Genomic DNA, 19,575 nt, shown 5'->3' with positions numbered 1-19,575 from the left:
ATTGTATATATGTAAATGACATATATTAAGCCTGACGTGAATCCAAATCCACCTCCATGTCATGCTGCTGCACTACACACAAAAATCTTGAATAAGCTATTACAACTTTGAAGACTCATATCATATTCTCCTCTCTTTTACAGCATTGTGCCGTGATGAACTTTTCCCCAGGTGTAATAATCTGTCTTGATTAAAACTGCAGTGCTGCCGTAGGTGGGAACACCATCACGTATTGCTCTCACTTTGACGTGCCGCACCACTTCACTCTGAAGAACAAGATGGAGCCTGGAGAAGCAAATTGGTTTCAAAATCATTTATTTTTTTTAACTGCCAGACTCTCAAAATGTCTGACAAATATCACTGAACCAATTAAAGTACACATCTGTTTCATTAGGGGGCCTCATATCCATCCATCTTATCTGTCAATCTTATCTCTCAGTACCTTCATGCACCTCATCAGATGTCGACATGCGCGTGTGACCGTGGAGATTAATTGAGCCAATTTTACTTCATTTCAGGGGAAGAGAAAAACTTCACGCTCTGGATTTCTAATTTGATTCTCAGTTTTATTACATCTTAAAGTCACATTTGCTGAACAAATTCTTATTCAATTATGAACGTGTGAAATACAAAATAAAATTGGGGCAAGGATAAGTGAGTATACAGTGATCTGCATCCATAGGCTTACAATGAGTCAAAGAATGACTGAAGGTTTTATTTAAGTGTCATGGTGCTTAAACTAAATCTGAAAAGTAATATTGCTTTATAAATTAAATTTTAGGAGACAGAAGATTCTTTGATTTAACTATGAAATAGCAAAACAGTGCATGTCACCATTAAAACAGATGAAGATTAAACATGTATTCATCGTTACAAACATACAAAACGATTGAGTTTTCTTTTCCGCAAGTCAGGGTAGACCCAAAGCTTTTTTTTTTCTTTTTTTTTAAATTGGATTTCTGTTGGTCCAGAAGTTTACATGAAAAACAGGTAGAAACTATTACCTGGGGATTGTTTCCTTGTCTTTTTTTTTAAGCCAACTGGCAATGATGTGAGGAAATTGTCTGGGGTCGACTCTGTCGGCTGTCAGTCTCAGGGAGATGATGTTTTTTTTTTTCTTTCCAAGCAGACTGGCTGCAGGTGCTTATTCTGTCTTGATTTATTTAATCTGACTATTAAATCAGCTGTGCTAACCAAAAACAGATTCACAAAGCAGTTGCCTGCCATATTAATTGCTTGACTCTGAAGGATAGTGAACAGCTGCACTAAGCCATTTGTGGTATACGATTTACTTCCCATAGACACATTTTTGCAGCGGATCAAGGCAATAGAGAACAAGGTTGTACCATATAATGGTTGTTGAAAAAGTTCAGTCTATAGTCTCTCTGACCAGATATATCAGGAGAGAGTACCAAGTTAGTGCATCGAATGGATTTTTATACATTTAAAACTAAAGGCGACTGTGTTAGAGGCCTTTACACTGTGTTCATATTCTTTGGTGTTGCTTTATTATGGCATCATCCTTCCAAGTGTGCTCGCTTTGACAAAGGTCAAAGAAGTAAAAATAAAGATCGAGGAAAGCAGTATTTTGTCTTGTTGAGAAAAAAAAAGTTTCTGCAGTGCAGAAAGAGCTATGGGTCTTTCTCTCTTTTTTTTATATTTAAGACTACTTTCATACCACATTATCAGAAGTGTCTATCATCTCTTGGCCAGTGGAGCTGACTAGCACCACCAGTGGCACTGATGGGGAGACGCTCAATACTCAACAGAATAGCAGCTATTAATATTCATACAAGATGTTTTACTATGTTTTACTAATGCATTTCTCCACCTTTAGTCTTTTCCCGTACACGTACAAAGGCAAGGTAATGTTCCAACCATCCAGACACTTTCAATTGCTTGACTTCGGTCTGTCACTAACAGTTTTAAGGTGTGATGTTTTGGATGGAATCTTAGAGCAAAACAAAGGAATAGAAATCCACATGGGACACAATCATTCTCATTTAAATATACTTACATGCATTATATGGCCGTTTGTAATTTTCCTATTCCTGCACGACAACCTAATGGAGATGCCAAATATGACTGCCTGGATAACCAATGATTTAACTCTGCCTTGTGCTATTTTGTTTTCAAACAGCATATGAAACTGTGGACACGTAAAAGGAGAAAATAAATAGTGACGAAATGGCACTGAGTGCAGTAAAAATACAGTAGGTAAATGTACCCAAAGTGCAAAGTGCACCGTTCCTCTCTTGCATTTTTGCAAGCAACAGTAAAGTGCTGGCAGATTATAACAACTTGTGTCATCGTTTTGCTTTTGTTTTGTTTTTTTAATCCTGCCATTTCTCAAGCTGCTGTGTATTGAGATTCACGATTCTCCGCAAAAATTTTAGCTGACTGTCAGCAGAAGTTGACTTTTAAGGAAGCTATATTGTTCTTTTGTGCTGTTTAACTTCCGTTCCCAGTCAAACTCAAGGAGCCACAAATAATCTCCCACTCCAGAGCAGCTTCCATCTTCTGTGGCAAGAAATGCTTAAATTTATGACTAAAGGCATTTAAAATATGGGAAATGACAGCCCCCTGGGTACCAATGTCATTTTCTGATGTTTCCCTAGTGCATTGATCAGTGTTTGTGAGAGTGCCCATGCCTCCATTAATACAGCCTTGGTGTAAATGAAGTCATCTTCCTGTCATCATTAGAGAAATATCATTGATTAGGTTAGATGAAAGGCATTTGCAGATAAATGGATAGACACTATCCTCTCTGAGAATCAAAGGCCAAGGACTCAGGCAATAGTCTATGTAGAAGCTCTGTGTTCTTCAGTGGTGCAGTCATTCACATGCAACGCGTAGCATACAGCACCACCACTTGCACTCAATTATCTAAATGATCCTGTATACTGACACGGTACAGCTTTGATGTTGAATCTTCGAATTGAGCGCTGCGTTGGAGTGTGTTCTTCTTTTGCAGTGCATGACCACAGCTGGGAAACCTTTAAGTTTGCAGATACAGTATGCCACAGATTGCATCACCATCTCAGTTTTTTGTGGTGTGAAGTGATGATGATGAAATTTTTCCATTTTTCCCTTTTAAGAGCAAACTGATATTTATTCAAATGAAGAGCGATCAAAGGTAACTCTGGACCATCTTTGACACTGCTGATGTGTAAAAATGGCGTCTGATGACTATTTAAGATAATATAATCCTTTATTGATCCCCAGCAGGGAAATTCAGTTGTTGCAGCAGTGTATTGACATAAATATGTACAGATAAAGTCAGAAAGATAAAAAAAATCTATTTATCACATGCCATAATATAGGTGTACAGTATAAAACTAATAACTGGATAATAATAACAACACAAAATAGAAATTATAATCATATAATACCTATATAATATATAAGTTATAAGAGCATTTGGAGACAAAATGACATTTTCACTGCAGGCTGATCTTGATTGTAAATATCACAGTTAGCATTAGAGACACCACTCTTACATCATTTAAAATATTTAAAACATCATTATGTCTTTTTCTACATAATTTATAACAAAACTGACCACCATATTAAATTGTATAAGGTTAGACTAAGAATAACATGATTCAAAGATTCAAGGATTAAGTGGTAAGCCATACATTAGTATTAATCAGTATGAACCTGCAAAAGCTCTTGTAGTTGAGAGCTGAGAACAGTACTTGACACTATGAATATGAAGTGAATATTCCACTCTGAACATAGGAAATCAGTACATGGTATGAATAATGGTGAACATCTTAAATGTCAATATTTCAGGGATGTTCTTTTAGTATTTTAAAGTGCAAGCACAAATACTGCACCTGTCAGACATGATGGACACAGACAGCAAAACTAATCTCTGTGCTCAGCGAGGGGAACATACACATGAAAATGCCAAACGCTGTTTATAGAGAGTTTGTTATTTTTTGTTCCCTAGGAGAAAAAAAAAGGCAGTCAAGTACACAAGTTGTTTTGAAATTTCAGATGCAACAATATGCTTCGGTATTAAAGAATTACATTAACCATTTCTGTAAAGTCTGACTTTGTTTGTTTGTTTGTTTGTTTGTAATGGGTATGATCCCTTCATTGACCTGAGCTCCAGTTTCAAAGTGTCCTGTAGGATGAGTGAGTCTAATGCTGCTATTAGGCTATTATTCACATTGAGGCAACCTTGCACCAAGGGTAAGACCCTCTTTGTGAAACCCATTATTGTGTAGTCCAGTGGTATCTGTTTCTACACACTGGGACCAGTGCTAGTGTGTACTCTCATCTTATCATTGACATCTTCTCTGGAAGGTAATTCAAGAATGTTCAATTCAAAAACATCTTGTTGGGCTCTTATTTCGGCTGATAAATAGCAGAAAAGGGGAAGTGGATTCCAAATTTAGATTAGTTTTGACTGGAAGATCTGTTTACTGTTGATTATTATGTCTGTTTCGGTCATGAACAATCCTTAGATTTGTATCACTTTTCTTATCATCGAACAAGAGCTCATTGTATCTAGTTTCTATTTAATGAAATTACAAAAAAAATATATACAGTTTTCTTAGAGAGTTAAAAAACATTATTTTCCTTGTTTATATTCTCTGATCACAATTGAGTCAGACTATAGATCATCTATATTCTGTCCAGACAGCCAAATCAAATTATTTGGCATAAAAAAATCCCAATTTAAGGTCCGGTTAATAGCCTTTGAAGGCTCTGGAAAAAGTATAAAGGAACTTTATACTTAAATTACATTTAATTACAGTAATAGTGTTTTTACATCTGTTTTAAATTGTTATTTTTATAATTATAGAAAATGTTGGTGTAGTCATCCTGCATGACATGCTGCTGGTGTCAACACAAGCAGATGCATGTCAAACCAGAACCATATTGATGTGTCAGGATACACCACTGTCTTATTTCTAGCCGTTACTGTATATAACTCTCCAGAAACGCAGCACGTGGGGGCAGCTGTAACTTCACCACTTTTTCTTTCTTTAAGGTGTGTGTTAATTTAAACATGCCACTAATATAGTTGTTACAGTTGTACAGTGTGATTTAGTGGAGTAAAAACATGAACGTGAAAAGATATGTCCACATGTGTTGTTTACACTACAGCGCCAATAAATCAAACTAACACTGAGAAACAGAACAAACATTTTCTTGCCGGGGCCTAAGCGCTTAGCGGACAGTTACAAAGTGGGCAGTGTGTTTTTAATCGCTTCATGCCACACTCCTCCCTTTGGAGGCGGAGAACAAGCTTGTCGATCTGTTCCAGTGAACATCAGGAGAGAACACCTTGAAGCCCGGAGCTGCTATCTGCCATGGTGCAGTGGTGGTAATGATTAAGTATCAGTCCAGCACCCTCCTCTCATTTCCAAACTATCAGTTTCACCTTCTCCACTACATCACATTTGTGGAGCAGAAGGTAATGATCCAGCTGGGTGACTGCCAAGTCATTTTCTTTCCGATGCTCTCTCACTCTCCATTTCACTCTCTCTGTGTCTGTGCTTCTGTCTCTCGCTCTGTCTCTTTCACCAGCTCTGATTTTCATCCTCAGTCTTTCAGTTTTGGTATTCATTTCTCAAGGTTGCCTGTGGAGATAAAATAGCCATACCCACTAGGTGAGAGAGTCAGCCCTGTGAACTGTCTCCGGCAGGAGGTCACAGAGACTGACAGTTGTTTTACAGACTTCTTTATGGTTATCGCAGAGCATCCAAAAGAGGCAGAAAGGTGAGAAAGGTTGTGCATTCTGTGATTATTGGCTGTGCACTTTACTCTGCTGTTTAACTTTGGATATCAATCAATTCCACAGGGAGAGGAAAAAGGGTTTGACTGAACCAATGGGCTGTAAAACTGATTATATTAAGATGCTGTAATAGGTTTATAGTGTGATAGATTTACAAATATGATTGGCTATTGTTAAGAGTGATTGAACACTAAACTTATTTTGTCCCACTCAGATCTCTAGTTGTCATCTGCACAATAAAAACAGAGACAACAAACTGTCTGTGATGTTTCTATCTGTTAATCTGTCTGTCATACATCATATTTACTGGAGGTCGCAGCACTGTTCTGATTTTAACAAAACATGGATGGATGGACGATGCATTCACACTATGTTCTGGATCAAATAAATAAATAAAAATAAAAACCTGCATCAAAACACATTCAAAAATGATGAATCTGCTTATACAGACTTTTTTTTGTTTTGTTTTTACAAGAGTGCAGCATTAAAAATCTTTATCCTTAAAGTTTGGGGCTACTGACAACATATCCACAATATTTTCACTTTCATATCTTTTTAGTATTTTATTGTTAAAAAATGGTGACCTGCCTGCTGATTATTGAAATGAATGAGGCTATTATTGTACATTTTGCTAATTGGTTTGACATAGCTGTTTTGTCAGTGCTTTAATTCTAAGCAAAATGGATTGTTTTTAATTTTTCATACATCAGTACTGCCTGTGAGCAATGATGCTCTGTTGTGATGCACAAACACTGACCTTCCTGAACAAAAGTTTAAGCAATTCATCTCTGAAAAAAAAAAAAAAAAAAAAAAAAAGGCTTCAAACGAGGTCAAAAGAGCTGGTTGATTCTAGTACATCCTGCAGTCTTTCCACAGAGATGCCTCTCAGGAGTGGAAATCCTGAGTGAAGCTCACAGAGTATGTGGTGTGAATTTAAAGATGATCTGATGATCTGATGTGCTGACATGGGGGAAACCTGCACTGCTGCAGAAACTGAATCTGTGGCCTGAGATTCACATATACAAGAACAGGTCACTCAAAATGGATGATGGGGGGGGCGTAATCTCCCATCGCATTCACTGGCCACATCTTCCTGACTTTGCACGCAAGTTAACTTGTGAGCCTCAAAAATCTATATTCCGTATACACGCCATGTGGGTGCATTATTAGAGTGCACATCAAAAAGGAAGGGCGAGTTCCCTCCATAGATGAAAAGAATAGAGGGGATTACATTTCCCTGCCGGTTCAACCCGGGTTTACACAGTGCAATGACCCTTTTGGAGGTTAGCCCACGCATTTCAATTAAAAATGACAAGACGATTTCATAATCAAAGTGAAAGTATGCTTTTAAATGACAGGTGCTAAAGTACATGGATTGAATACATTTCATGTCGCTGCAGATAAGCTCGCCACATCCCTCGAGCCTATCTTCTCAGTGCTGATAATCCTCTTAATGTGGTAATATATGAAACACCTTGCCTGGATGTCTTTGAGTCATCTTTCCCCATGTTCATATTTCTGAGGCTCAGATTCATTTTCCTTTACATAGTGAGATTTGAAATAGGATTTGGGATTTCCTTTGATGAGCTAGTTGGACAATGGCACTGAATTACAGCAGCCACGCCACATTTCTCTAAGTTATTACATGACAGTTCATTGACACCCTGGCTATTTCCCAGCATACATCATTGCTGCATCCAGGTCCCAAAACACAGAAGAACTGAGGAGAATCATAAACAGGTTGAGTAATGAGACTGAGATAATTATCTTGGCGCTACAGCGCAGTATGTAACTGTGTCGTGTCCCTATGCGCAATTACTTCATTTAAGACCCATTAACAGCAAACGTCCCAACATTATTGTCGTAATTGTTTGTTTGATTGCATTCTTTATTAATCAAAGTGTATCTGTGACCTCTACTAATTACTTAATCAAATAGGGTGTAAATTCCATTATGGATTAGAAGGGAAAGGAGGATTTGCCAACGTTAATTGTTGCCCATTTCAGTCCAGTTTGTATGATTGTCCTTGATTTTATTCCAGTGTTAGTGTCCAGCCTCTTTTATTGTTTCATGCTGCTCCTGTTTGCACAGTCAAATAAACTAATTACATGCCTCTAAAAACCTTTCCACTGGTGTCTTTTCAGGCAGCAAACACCACCTGTTACTGAATGAGGCAGAATAGAGGTTTATTCACTTACCAACAAAGAAATATCGATGTGTCATGGTTGAGGTTTCTGCAATTTCCACCTGTGAAATGCCAATGTGGCCAGGGCAGGGTCCAACATGGCCAGCATGCAAATGAGCTTATCGAATGGCCATGGGGTACACAGCACTTCTGACCTGCTGCTGCTTGCATCCACAATGTTGCCATGCTGTTTCTTTCCCTCGGCCAGTGAGTGGGAAGAAGAATTCAAAGAGAAACCTTGAAATCACCTATTGTGAACAGTTGCATGTTAGGCAGGAGGCAATTGAATAGTTAGAGACCTTAATCTTGTTTTAAGCCTCCTTGCTTCAGTTTTAAGGTTAATTACAGATTTTCTTTCAAAATAATAACAAAATATAAGGTTTTACGGTGAAAAGAATCTCACAATTATCGCAATATATTTGTAAGTGGTTGAAAAAAAAAAGACCTTTTCTCAGTCTAGGACACAGCAGCAGATACAAACCTCCGTGCAGCTGTTTAAAGAAGGCAGTGAAGCAAGGCAGAGTTTAAATATTATTCATTGGTTCAAGAGCGAACAAGCCTCACTGGCCCATAAAGCAAGAATTTAGGCTGTAGAGGGTGGGAGGGGTATCTTTCACAGATCATGACCATGACAGCTCTCCCTGGACTGTAATTTAAGAAAAGAAAAAAAAGAAAAATGACAGACATAATAATATTCTGAGAATCAACCAAGACATATATTAAATTAAATTTATGATGTTATATCATTATGTTTAAAGCACAGTTACTCCTCCTCATCTATCTATCTATCTATCTATCTATCTATCTATCTATCTATCTGACAGTACTTGCTCACAAATAGTCATATAATTTGATGAATATGGTGTTTTATTCCTGAAGTGTGCATTTCATTGACAATCCAATACGATTTACCGATTTTACGATTTTATTTTGTTCTTGCGTTTTGACCAACATGAGTCAATCTACACAGGGATTTTAAAAGATACACATTGTGTATGGTGCTCTGTTTTATTAATGAATTAAGTTTACACATATGTCATTATGCGGTGACATAAGAAAAATAACCCTGAAACACCACCGGGCTCGTCTCTTTCATGCCGCAGCCACGATGCTGTTTTGGTCTGTCCTCCACGCAACTTTAAACCCCACCAAGAGCATTTCCGAAGCAGAGCTGTTTGCCTGCCAGACTTTGTTTACTTGCTCAAATGTGGTCTTTTTTCCTGGTTTAGGTGTTTCTAAATATGCATTCAAACATGTAAATATGCTACATAGTTAATTTGTTTGGCTTATGGCTATTACGACCGGCAGTTTGCATGGGGTGTTTTATTGTGAAAATCCACTGGATTTTCTATCCCTTTGTCTGCCTTCTGGCCAGCTCGAGCTGCTCTGTGTAGATTGACGCGGGCTGCTCGCAGCGTCAGTCAAAAATGGAACAGCCACGTATTCCCTGCCGAGCCGAGCTGAGGCCCGCTTCTGGGAGTCTTGAACTGTAGCGGACCGCGGCGGGGCTGGTGGGGTTTGAAACATTCAACACATTGAAACACTAGAACGGCAGCATATACCTCAGGCAACCACTGGATTAGTTTTTCACATTATTCATCTCAGACAAAAGCATGCTTATTGACAAAAACATGATATTACGCTAAAGCTGCATCCTCACTAGTTAATGATCAAGATGTTAAAGAAACAACCACAACAACTTTGTGCTGTCTTAGGTAAAGTTAGTTGTGCTGTCTTAGGTAAAGTTAGTTGTGCTGTCTTAGGTCAAGTTAGTTGTTCTATCTTAGGTACAGTTAGTTGTGCTGTCTTAGGTAAAGTTAGTTGTGCTGTCTTAGGTAAAGTTAGTTGTTCTATCTTAGGTAAGCTTAGTTGTGCTGTCTTAGGTACAGTTAGTTGTGCTGTCTTAGGTAAAGTTAGTTGTTCTATCTTAGGTAAAGTTAGTTGTACTGTCTTAGGTAAAGTTAGTTGTGCTGTCTTAGGTAAAGTTAGTTGTTCTATCTTAGGTAAAGTTAGTTGTTCTATCTTGGGTAAAGTTAGTTGTGCTATCTTAGGTAAAGTTAGTTGTTATATCTTAGGTAAAGTTAGTTGGGCTGTCTTAGGTAAAGTTAGTTGTTCTATCTTAGGTAAAGTTAGTTGTTCTATCTTAGGTAAAGTTAGTTTTGCTGTCTTAGGTAAAGTTAGTTGTGCTGTCTTGGGTAAAGTTAGTTGTGCTGTCTTAGGTAAAGTTAGTTGTTCTATCTTGGGTAAAGTTAGTTGTGCTGTCTTAGGTAAAGTTAGTTGTGCTGTCTTAGGTAAAGTTAGTTGGTTTATTGGGCTGTAAACTTCCTTAAAGTCAGTAGAGGGCAGGACAGAGCCTTTAGCTTTCAGCCTTAACGTTAATAGGCATATAGCATTGGCCAGGATTGCCTTCTACACAGTGAAATGTTACCACAGAATAGATATTCTTGTAATGAACATTTTAACCTTAACCTCCACAGAATAATGTATTTGAAAATACAGTATGTACTCCTTGGCTGTAGACATAACAGCAGGTTACTACGATACAAAGCCAGTTAGCTGGTTATGCAAACAGCTACAGCTAAGCTCAATCCATTGCTTAGACTTACACAGGGTGACAAAAAATACAACACATGACACGCTCTGAACACTTTCAATGCCAAGTATTAGTACAGCCAATATAATGCATGTTTGACTGTGCTGCCTTGTTATTGAAGTGATCATCAGTTACTGTAATTAAGGAATCTAACAGAATGTTTTGAGAGTTGTGTACCAACATGTCCATCAATCAGTTTTAAGAATGTTTTCTTAATTACACCAAGAAAACAGACTGCAATACACACACACACACACACACACACACACACACACACGGACTTCTAAAGATGACTCAGAGCATCAATAAAAGCTCCAAATCTCCCTACTTCATGGAAGCAATTATTTTGTGGGAGTGGGTGTTAGGCTTTTCAAGTGTATTTCTCATTTTGGAATGTAACTCTTCACCTCATGTCAGTCTCACATATCTTTATTATTACACGCCGTTTGATTAACCTGGTAGCAAGAGTCTCATTCACTTATCACTATGTTCACTGAAGTCAATTGAAATGTCTGTTGTTTGAAGAATATTACATTCCAGCTGACACTGTGAGTTAACTCAGTATTTTATTTTCATTCAGTGGCTACGTTAATTTGCAGCTACTGCATTATTGCAAAAGACAATTTTGGAAATAATGCAGTACGTCCCTTTTGTAATTGTAAACGGAGAAACAACAACCATATGGCTGTCATAACAAACTTTGCAAAGATTTTGTTTATAGTGGTGAATAAGAGTTTATCTATAGCATTAGTGTATAATTACTGTAAATCACTGGAGGAATAGTAAAGTTAAAAACAAAACACACAACATAATTCTAACATTTCTTATTCATTTCAAAAGGCTTGTATGCTTGTTTTGAAAACCATTAATTATGCATGAAGTAATTTACCAATATAGTGAAGTTACTTTTTGTACTGTAAGCATTTACGCCCCGGTGTAAGTCCTCTAAGTGACAAGCTTCTCTATTCAAGATGAAAGTCTTGGCTGCTGCTTCGGAGCAGCAGTGAAGTGACACACTTCCAGATTGTTTTGATCTAAGTTTCTGCACTATACTCTGAATATGATATTGACCAGTGGCTTCTGATTTCTTTGCTTTTAATGCTACCAGCTGACCCAAAATGACAATGAGAGAAAACTAAATACTGTGTCAATGAACTTCAATGTCCAGAAATTCTGTAACAAAAATATCAGTAGATTGTATGGTACCACACAATTATCAATGTGGCTGATGTTTGATACCAAAGGACACTCGAGGCCTTTAAGATGAAAGAATGCTTTAGTGTTTGAAGCTCTCCTGAATACTGCTTAAACAAAGTTTTAAATCACAAGTTTCAGTGTGTTTTCCTCGTCGAGACAGAAGTAATGTACAACATCAGAAATTTATTTTGGCAAATAAAATTATTATATTGTCTCAAAATGGATAGAGGAGGTTCTGCAGCCCCAGGGTTGTTTCCTTGAGGCTGATAAGACGTATGCATTTTTAAATAAAGTTTTGCCTTAGGCCAGAGGTTCACTGGCCACAGTTGTATTGGAAGACATATCATATTTCCTGACCGTATATTTTCCATCTTAAGGTGTGCACACCCAAATAGTCAAGGTAGCACAAACAGACCACTGACAAGAATATGTAGCATGTCTGATAATGGTTGACATGTCCAAGAAAAGTCAGAATCAGAAGTACTTTATTAATCCCCGTATATTTCAACCAGTCTTCTAATAAATTGCGAATATGGGATTCATGTGGGACTAGTCCCATCATCTAATGAAGTATTGATGCGGGAAATACTTGAAGCTGATTGCTGTCTGTTAAATGTGCAGGCACTGGATACTGGATGTTTTTTGACAAAAATCAACAACTTGTATATTCTGTCCACAATCCACAGTATTTTACAAAACTAAACGTGTTTGCTGTGATATAATGCAGAAGTCAGCAACTACAGACATCTGAGAAACAAAGAAGCTGCTTCTGGACTCAGGATTTAGACAGGTTTCATGCAATTGTACACATTTCATGCATTATTAATGTGCCTCTGCCAGAGAAACTTTTGGCTCCGTTTTGTTAACAGTTACTGAATGCATGTTGTTCTTGTTGAATTCCAAAAGCTAGTTCACAAAATCCTTGGAGCTGGCTCAGACACATAAAATATTCAGTTAGGTGCCCTTGATCAGAGGCATATTTGGAAGCAGTGGGCACAGTTGGATCCGGGGTCTGAAGCCAAAACTCATCACTTAAAAGGTGGCACTCTAAACACTCTGCCAAAGACTCTTAAGATAGCACGGGGTCTAATTCACTGAAATTTTCTGCATCAACCTGATTTGTTTACAAGTTGCTGAAAGAGTCATAATCTTGAGGCTTGAAGCAAAATATCACATGACCCAGTTCCCCTAGTTTACAGTATAGTGCAGGTCATTGCAACCACCTACGACTGTCATCGCGGAGCACTGTCTTATAAAACATTCATGCTCTATTTTCTTTACCAAGAACCCCAGGAGCAAAAGGTCTAGACAACACACTTTGCTATGTGATTAGTTATTACATAGATTTTGAGGGTACTCTGCAGTGCCTCTCCCATACACATTATTTAATTTAATATATTTTTTCATGAGATTTTAAAATTGCTTTCAACGTCTTGGCTCTATGCTTTATTCACAAATTCACAAAAACACACAATATCTATGGAATAGCTCTACCACGGTTCATCTCTTCTGTTTTGTTGATTCAAATCCCCTCCATCCGCCTCTTCATATATATATAGTCCAATCCAATCAACCTCAGCTACAGGTCTCTGTCAAGAAAGGCGACATTCTATTTTGTTCAAGGGAAATGAGAGCGCTTCAATTTCAAAGAAGTTGTTATTTGCCCTCTATCAGTGTGTCGTCCTTGAACCAAAACATCATCCCTCAAAAGCCGTTTACCTACGTGGGTCATTACCCTCTTTTTCATACCTCCCTGTGTTTTACTAACCTTTATAACCAGATTCTGCTCTAACAAATACTTACAAGATGTTTGGACGCCGTTACAGTACACTGTGTGTCTCAGAGTGTCCCAAAAAATGTGCATGAATGAATGACAGATGATTCAAACAGGGTATGTTCCAATATTTCTAACTGCTAACTCGTTTCTGTGTGTGTTTTTCCACCTTTTTTTTTGTGATGACCTGCAGGAAAGCAAACAAACAAACAGGCAGTCGGGATAGATAAATGGATAGAGAGGTAGATAGACAGACAAAGTCATGCACTCTTGGCCTATTATTAACCTCCCCCTTTTCTACCAAGATCATTTGCTGGTAAATGAGCTAATATCTATTCAATTATTGGCTGTCTCTCTTTCTATCGGTGGGTTTTTATTTGAAGGGGAGCAAATTGCTCGAAAAAATGTGAAGATAAAAGTCAACGAGCTTGAAGGACCACCTGAAGATAATGATTTGTGTCAAGGGGAACATATTGTTTTACTGCAGTCTTGGAGATGACTTCACTCATCAGGTAGGCAGACACAAACCGATAAAAGAACAAAAGTGTTTTTTTACAGCGGTGCTCACATCTCTCATCTGTGAAGATTCTCATTAGTACCACTGGACGCCTCCTGCACTATGTCATCACAGCCTTAGGCCTAACTCTTAATCAAAATTCATCAGTAAATATTCATGACAGGATGAGCAAACATAAGGTCTTGATTACTCCAACATGAGGATGACCTCTATCAATATGTAAATCATTTAAATGGAAGAATTTTCCACGCAGGGGCATCAGGACTTGTGCAATGTTCTGGCTCAGAGACAGGGTGATCCTGTTTGGCGAAGCCTTAAGTCCTCTCTGTCTCTCTCTGTCTCCCTCTACAACAAGCCCTCTCAGCCAGAGTGCCTTGCATTATTTACATGTTTATGATTAGTTAAGCCTCACATGGAGCCGCCATCTGCTGGAAAGTGACATGTAGAATTGGAGTGCCATTAGGCCTATTTATTTTTACTGAAGGAAAGAGAAAAATAAGCCGAAATAGCCAGAGAGCCTCCAATACACACTCTCACTGTCCATTACCATGAGTACCCTTAAGTTATAAAATGTGGTATTTATGCCACATTAAGTGCTCTATTGCTCAACATTAGTGTTTAAAAATTAACCCTAAACCAAAATAAATAACTGTGCAGACAGTGCCCAACCAACTAGTGGCTCATCCAGTGAACACACTTACCTGGAGGCACATTTAGATTCAAAACATAAATATTTAGCACAATGTTCATGTGTTTAAAGCAAAAAGGGACCATTGTTTGCAAGTATTTGCTTCTCAAATACAATTTAATTGTATAAAAAAAATCAACTCAACTCTATTTTCAACAATGATCCTACTCTATTTACATTTTTGTAGGAACACATGTGAAATGCTCCAAAATGCTTGTCAGTGTTGACTGCACTGGTGGCAGCTAGTTTTACATTTGCTGACAGACTGACACACACAGCGGACAAAAACACTTTGCTTTTTGTGAAATGTTTGCCCATTTATATGAGCCGGAGACTACAGCTAATGAACACAGAGGCACATCTTCAGGCTGTTGGTTATAATGCTGCTACACAGCTAGTGTTTAAGTTGCTCGGCTTTAGCAGCCAGTCTGTCTTGGCAAGTGGCCTGCTTGGCTGCCTAGAGGCTATAGACTAGCTGACAGAAGCTGAAAGGTACAGTGGACTGGTAGCATTTGTGTCCAGTTGACCACCAGTGCCAAATGAAAGCGAATGATTTATGTGCTTTGGTTTGATTTTTGACTGTTTTTGTTGTATTCTTTTGTCCACAACAGCTCAGAGAAGGTTGTTGTATGTATGGCAATGGAACTTTTCACAAAATTGCCCCACCTTTTCAATACAAATGTATTATATTCCTTTATTGTGAGTTATTCAATAACCATTTTTTACTATATATTGATTAATTGGCAGTTCTTCTTCTCCTCATGGACCTTATTGTGAGGTAATTCAAATAGTAGCATGTCAAATAACTAGGGAGAATGGAAATTCTTAGTATCTTTCAGTTCATTGCTTTAGCTTTGTGGCCCACATGGTTTGGTTCTTGTTTTGCCCCTTGTCAAACTTGTTTTCCAGTCTTAGCAGGCATGCTGTTTTCCTTGAAAAAGCTCTGATGAACCCACTCACCACCAACAACCTAACCAGCATGAAACAACACACAGCCAAGTTGTGCTCAGTTTCTGCTTTTTCTTCTGCTTATAGGCAAGAGGAATGATAGGAGGGGTGTGTGTGTGTGTGTGTGGCTGGATTTCATGGGATGATGGGTTCCTACAAAGTCACTTTAAACTTTTAACCTTTAAACTGTGCAACCACAATGATCATGTAAGAGAGATTATTCCACTGACAGGTTCTAATTAATTCTTGGTTGCACTTTATGTCACATTGTACATTATCAATTAGAGGCATGTCAATCATCATGAATCATAACACTAAATAGAAAAAAATGGAAATAAGAGCAGAGGCATGTCATCAGCTCATCTCTTCCAGCCTCGTCTTTTTGGTTTTGGTAGAGAAAGAAGTTTGTATGTGTGTCCTACTTAAACTTTATCCAAAAATGGTGATTACAAAATGTTGCCCCCGCCAATGAATTCTGCTTCATCTCATCATATTCTAATGCTTGGTTTGTAGGCGTCGGTTTTAGGAGCAGTCACAATGTGAGAATTTGGTCCCATCGTCAGAATTTTGCCTAAGGCACTGCTCCAAATCAGCTGTTGGAAGTTTCTTTCTATTTTTGGACTAATAAGCAAAGATTTTACTCAAATTTTTTTCATGATTATCAACTTTTGGCTTACAGTGTAAAGGGACCTCAGTCATTAAAGGTCACTGCTAATATTAGGTTCAACAAATGCAAATAATATTTTCCTTGATGGCTCTAAAGGAAGCGGACAGACAGTGACAGACAGACACCCTGACCATTCCCTGTGTGTTTTTTCTTAGTTGCTGTCAGTCTGCAACATGCTTGACTGAAAGCAGTTGTCACTAGATTGTGACGGCAGCGTACCTCCTCTAAGTGAATCAGATCAGATTGTTCCAGCACTTTGTCTTTTCATTGCGGGAGGTGGAGCCTGTCAGAGACAGGTGCACTAACAGAATGATGTAATCAGCTGTAGACGATACGCTTCACTCACCCACCGAGGTAGATAACCCCAATAATACATTTGTTCATTCCTGGTGTTTTTGACAAGAGGGAGTAATACAGCCAAAATGAAAGAGTTGACAGAAACCAAGAGGAGACAGATTGCACTTCCACACTATCTTGAAGAGGAATGTGTTCTGTTGTCAAATGTTGTTCTTTCTGCACAGCAGGTACAAATGAAAACAGTAGGATACATTTGACTTTATTTTATTGTGAGTCACATTTACAGGAAGCATTTTTAAGGACTACTGTATAACATCTATCAGTAGGACACAACAGTTCGTATTTCAATGTCTTTGACATTCAATGTAAGTGAAAGGTTTGCAGTTGGCGTTTTTAATTTGAAAGCTTTTAATCCTTTCAGACCAGGGCCAAAAATTCTTGTATTTGTACATCTTCCATTTATCTGCTTCTCAGAGTCTGTTATTGGCTTCAAGTGTGTGTGGATTTCTTGACAAAAGCTATTTGAAAATGAAGAAACATTTGATGTGAATAATTGCTTTCAAGATTTATGATGAATCACATATCACAAGCTCAGGTATAAAAATCTGGTTATAAAATGAACTGATTATAACACTTAAGGTGTCAAACATATGATTTTCATGTAACTGACAGAAAACATAGGCTTTCAATAGCACCAAAACTGATTAGTTGGAATGCATGATGTATAATGCCACAACAAAATGTCAGATGAGAGTGGAACAGAAGAAAAATCAAACAAACAAAAGCAATGTTTCAATCCCCATTATTCCTAATTGTATGTCCCATCACTTGTAGGTAATACTTACTGTGGTCAGTCACAGTCATTCCATTAAAAAGCAACCATTCACTCAACCTTTCAGGGAAGACCGCTTCCTCCAGAAAGCCTTGGGGGTGAAATGTGACGCAGCCTCAACACAGGTCCTTTGGGTGTCATCTGGGAGCTGTACACATTGATTAGTAATTGTCCTTCCTTTCCTGAGAGGCTGTTTGTCCCATAGGGAGGCAGCCATTACACCACAGTCAGCCACAGGGACCATTCAAGGGCAATCAGAGTAAGAAAGACTCCAGGATAACCACTTAGATGGCAGTGCATTGGCCTGGATTGGTAACATCGAGTAAAAAGCAAGAAAGTCTGGAGACATAGCTCGACTGAGTGTACATGTATCCCGTGTGAAAATGTCTCAGAGAGCAGCGGTAGCGCTGCACTGAAGGGCTTTTTAAAAGCTCTTTGGTAAGTGACAGGGGTTTGGTTGTGTTTATGAAGGGATGTGCAGTGGCTATTGTGGTTCAAGCCTCTGACCCTTCATCCTCTTTGGCTGAAGTGACATTCAGGGCAAATACTAACAAAAATTGACTGCGTAGCCAAAGGCTGATGTATGTTATCCCTCTGTGCCCAGACCTCCAAGAGCGATCAAAAACAAGAGCCACACCGTTTGGCCCAAATACACCTCACAATCTTTGTGCTATAAATACTCAGTGACACAGTAAATGCGCAGGTTAAAAATAGTCTAACAAATGCACTTCTTGCTAAAAACTACAGTGCCCAGCTGTTTCAGGAAATTATTTAAATTGGACAAATTAAATTTTCATATTTGGGACCCATTTTGAAAGATTCATGTCTTAAGTGGGAACAAATGGGCTAAGAGCTAAGAGTTCCACATACAGACAGGGAAAGCCAGGAGTATTAAGAGATGGACCAACACATTTTTGGTCTTTTCTCGAGATTTGTTTACCACAAATATAGAATAAAGCCAGCCTTCCTCTCTAATGGCATACTCACTTTTTTCACTTTAAGATGAACTTCATACTTTACCCCTCTTACCCTGCACAAATGAGCATGATGAAAGTTTTTGTAGCAACTTCTCTCATAGTTATGGTTGGCTTGGCTGAAACTAATTTCATGTGACAATTTCTGCTTTAAAATGGTTCTCATTAATCAGTTAATTAGCATAGAGTTCATTCAGCTCATAGTGGCTGTAATTGTGTTTGGTTGTGTGTTAGTAATGTGTTGAAGCAATGTGACAGCACACCATGTTATTTAATTTTCTTAAAATTTTCTGTGTTAACACTGAAAATCTGGAGGAAGTTTGCAGTGCTTATATAATCTCTATAGAAGAAATCATGCCTGTGCATGGGAAACTGTTTATTACTGATTTGATCAGATTGTATTAGACATGTTGGCACTTGTGGCTGCTTAGTTCAGTGCTAATTGTTGATTGCGGCTGGCTAAGGTTAATGTGGCTTTATAAATGAAGCTTCATGGCTGGTGCACATTTTTAGTCGCAGTCACAGTGCCCACTAAAAAGAGAAGCAATAGAGGGTAAGACAGAAAGAGATGAGGGAGAAAACTCAAGGAAGAACTTTTCTGTGAAGCTGATTTCAAAGGAGCAGCCAGCCAAAAGCTCAGTCATTAAGACTGAAGTATTTTTTGCCTCTATACCTTTTTTGTTAAAGTTGGAAGAAACACTGTTTCTGTGGTCTTTAACACTGATGTTTAATGTAATATGGTCATTATAGTCTTTGTAAAAGCTGTTTTTAAGTGAAACATTCTGTTCTTTATTCTTCTCATCTGGAGTTTTCAATCAAATACATAGTTAAAGGATCTGTGTGTGTGTGTGTGTGTGTGTGTGTGTGTGTGTGTGTGTATGCCCACACTTGTGAGTGTGTATGTATGGACATGGCAACTCCTGGATACAACAGAAGACACTGATTCCCTTCAATGCTTTTGCAGTGCCTTCCTGCATTTATACTGCACTACACGGCTACAGGAAATACTTGTATAGTTGTTATACAGTAGTATCAAACTATTACACTGCAATATAAAACTCATCAAACTACTTTGTGATTGTTCCTATAGCAAGGGAGAGAGCAGCACACAGATCTCTGAGATAATACGTTTTGGGATGAAGCAACAGTAC

This window comes from Larimichthys crocea, chromosome III (genome assembly GCF_000972845.2).
Source record: "Larimichthys crocea isolate SSNF chromosome III, L_crocea_2.0, whole genome shotgun sequence".
Lineage (NCBI taxonomy): Eukaryota > Metazoa > Chordata > Actinopteri > Sciaenidae > Larimichthys > Larimichthys crocea.
This window is presented reverse-complemented; position numbering follows the sequence as displayed.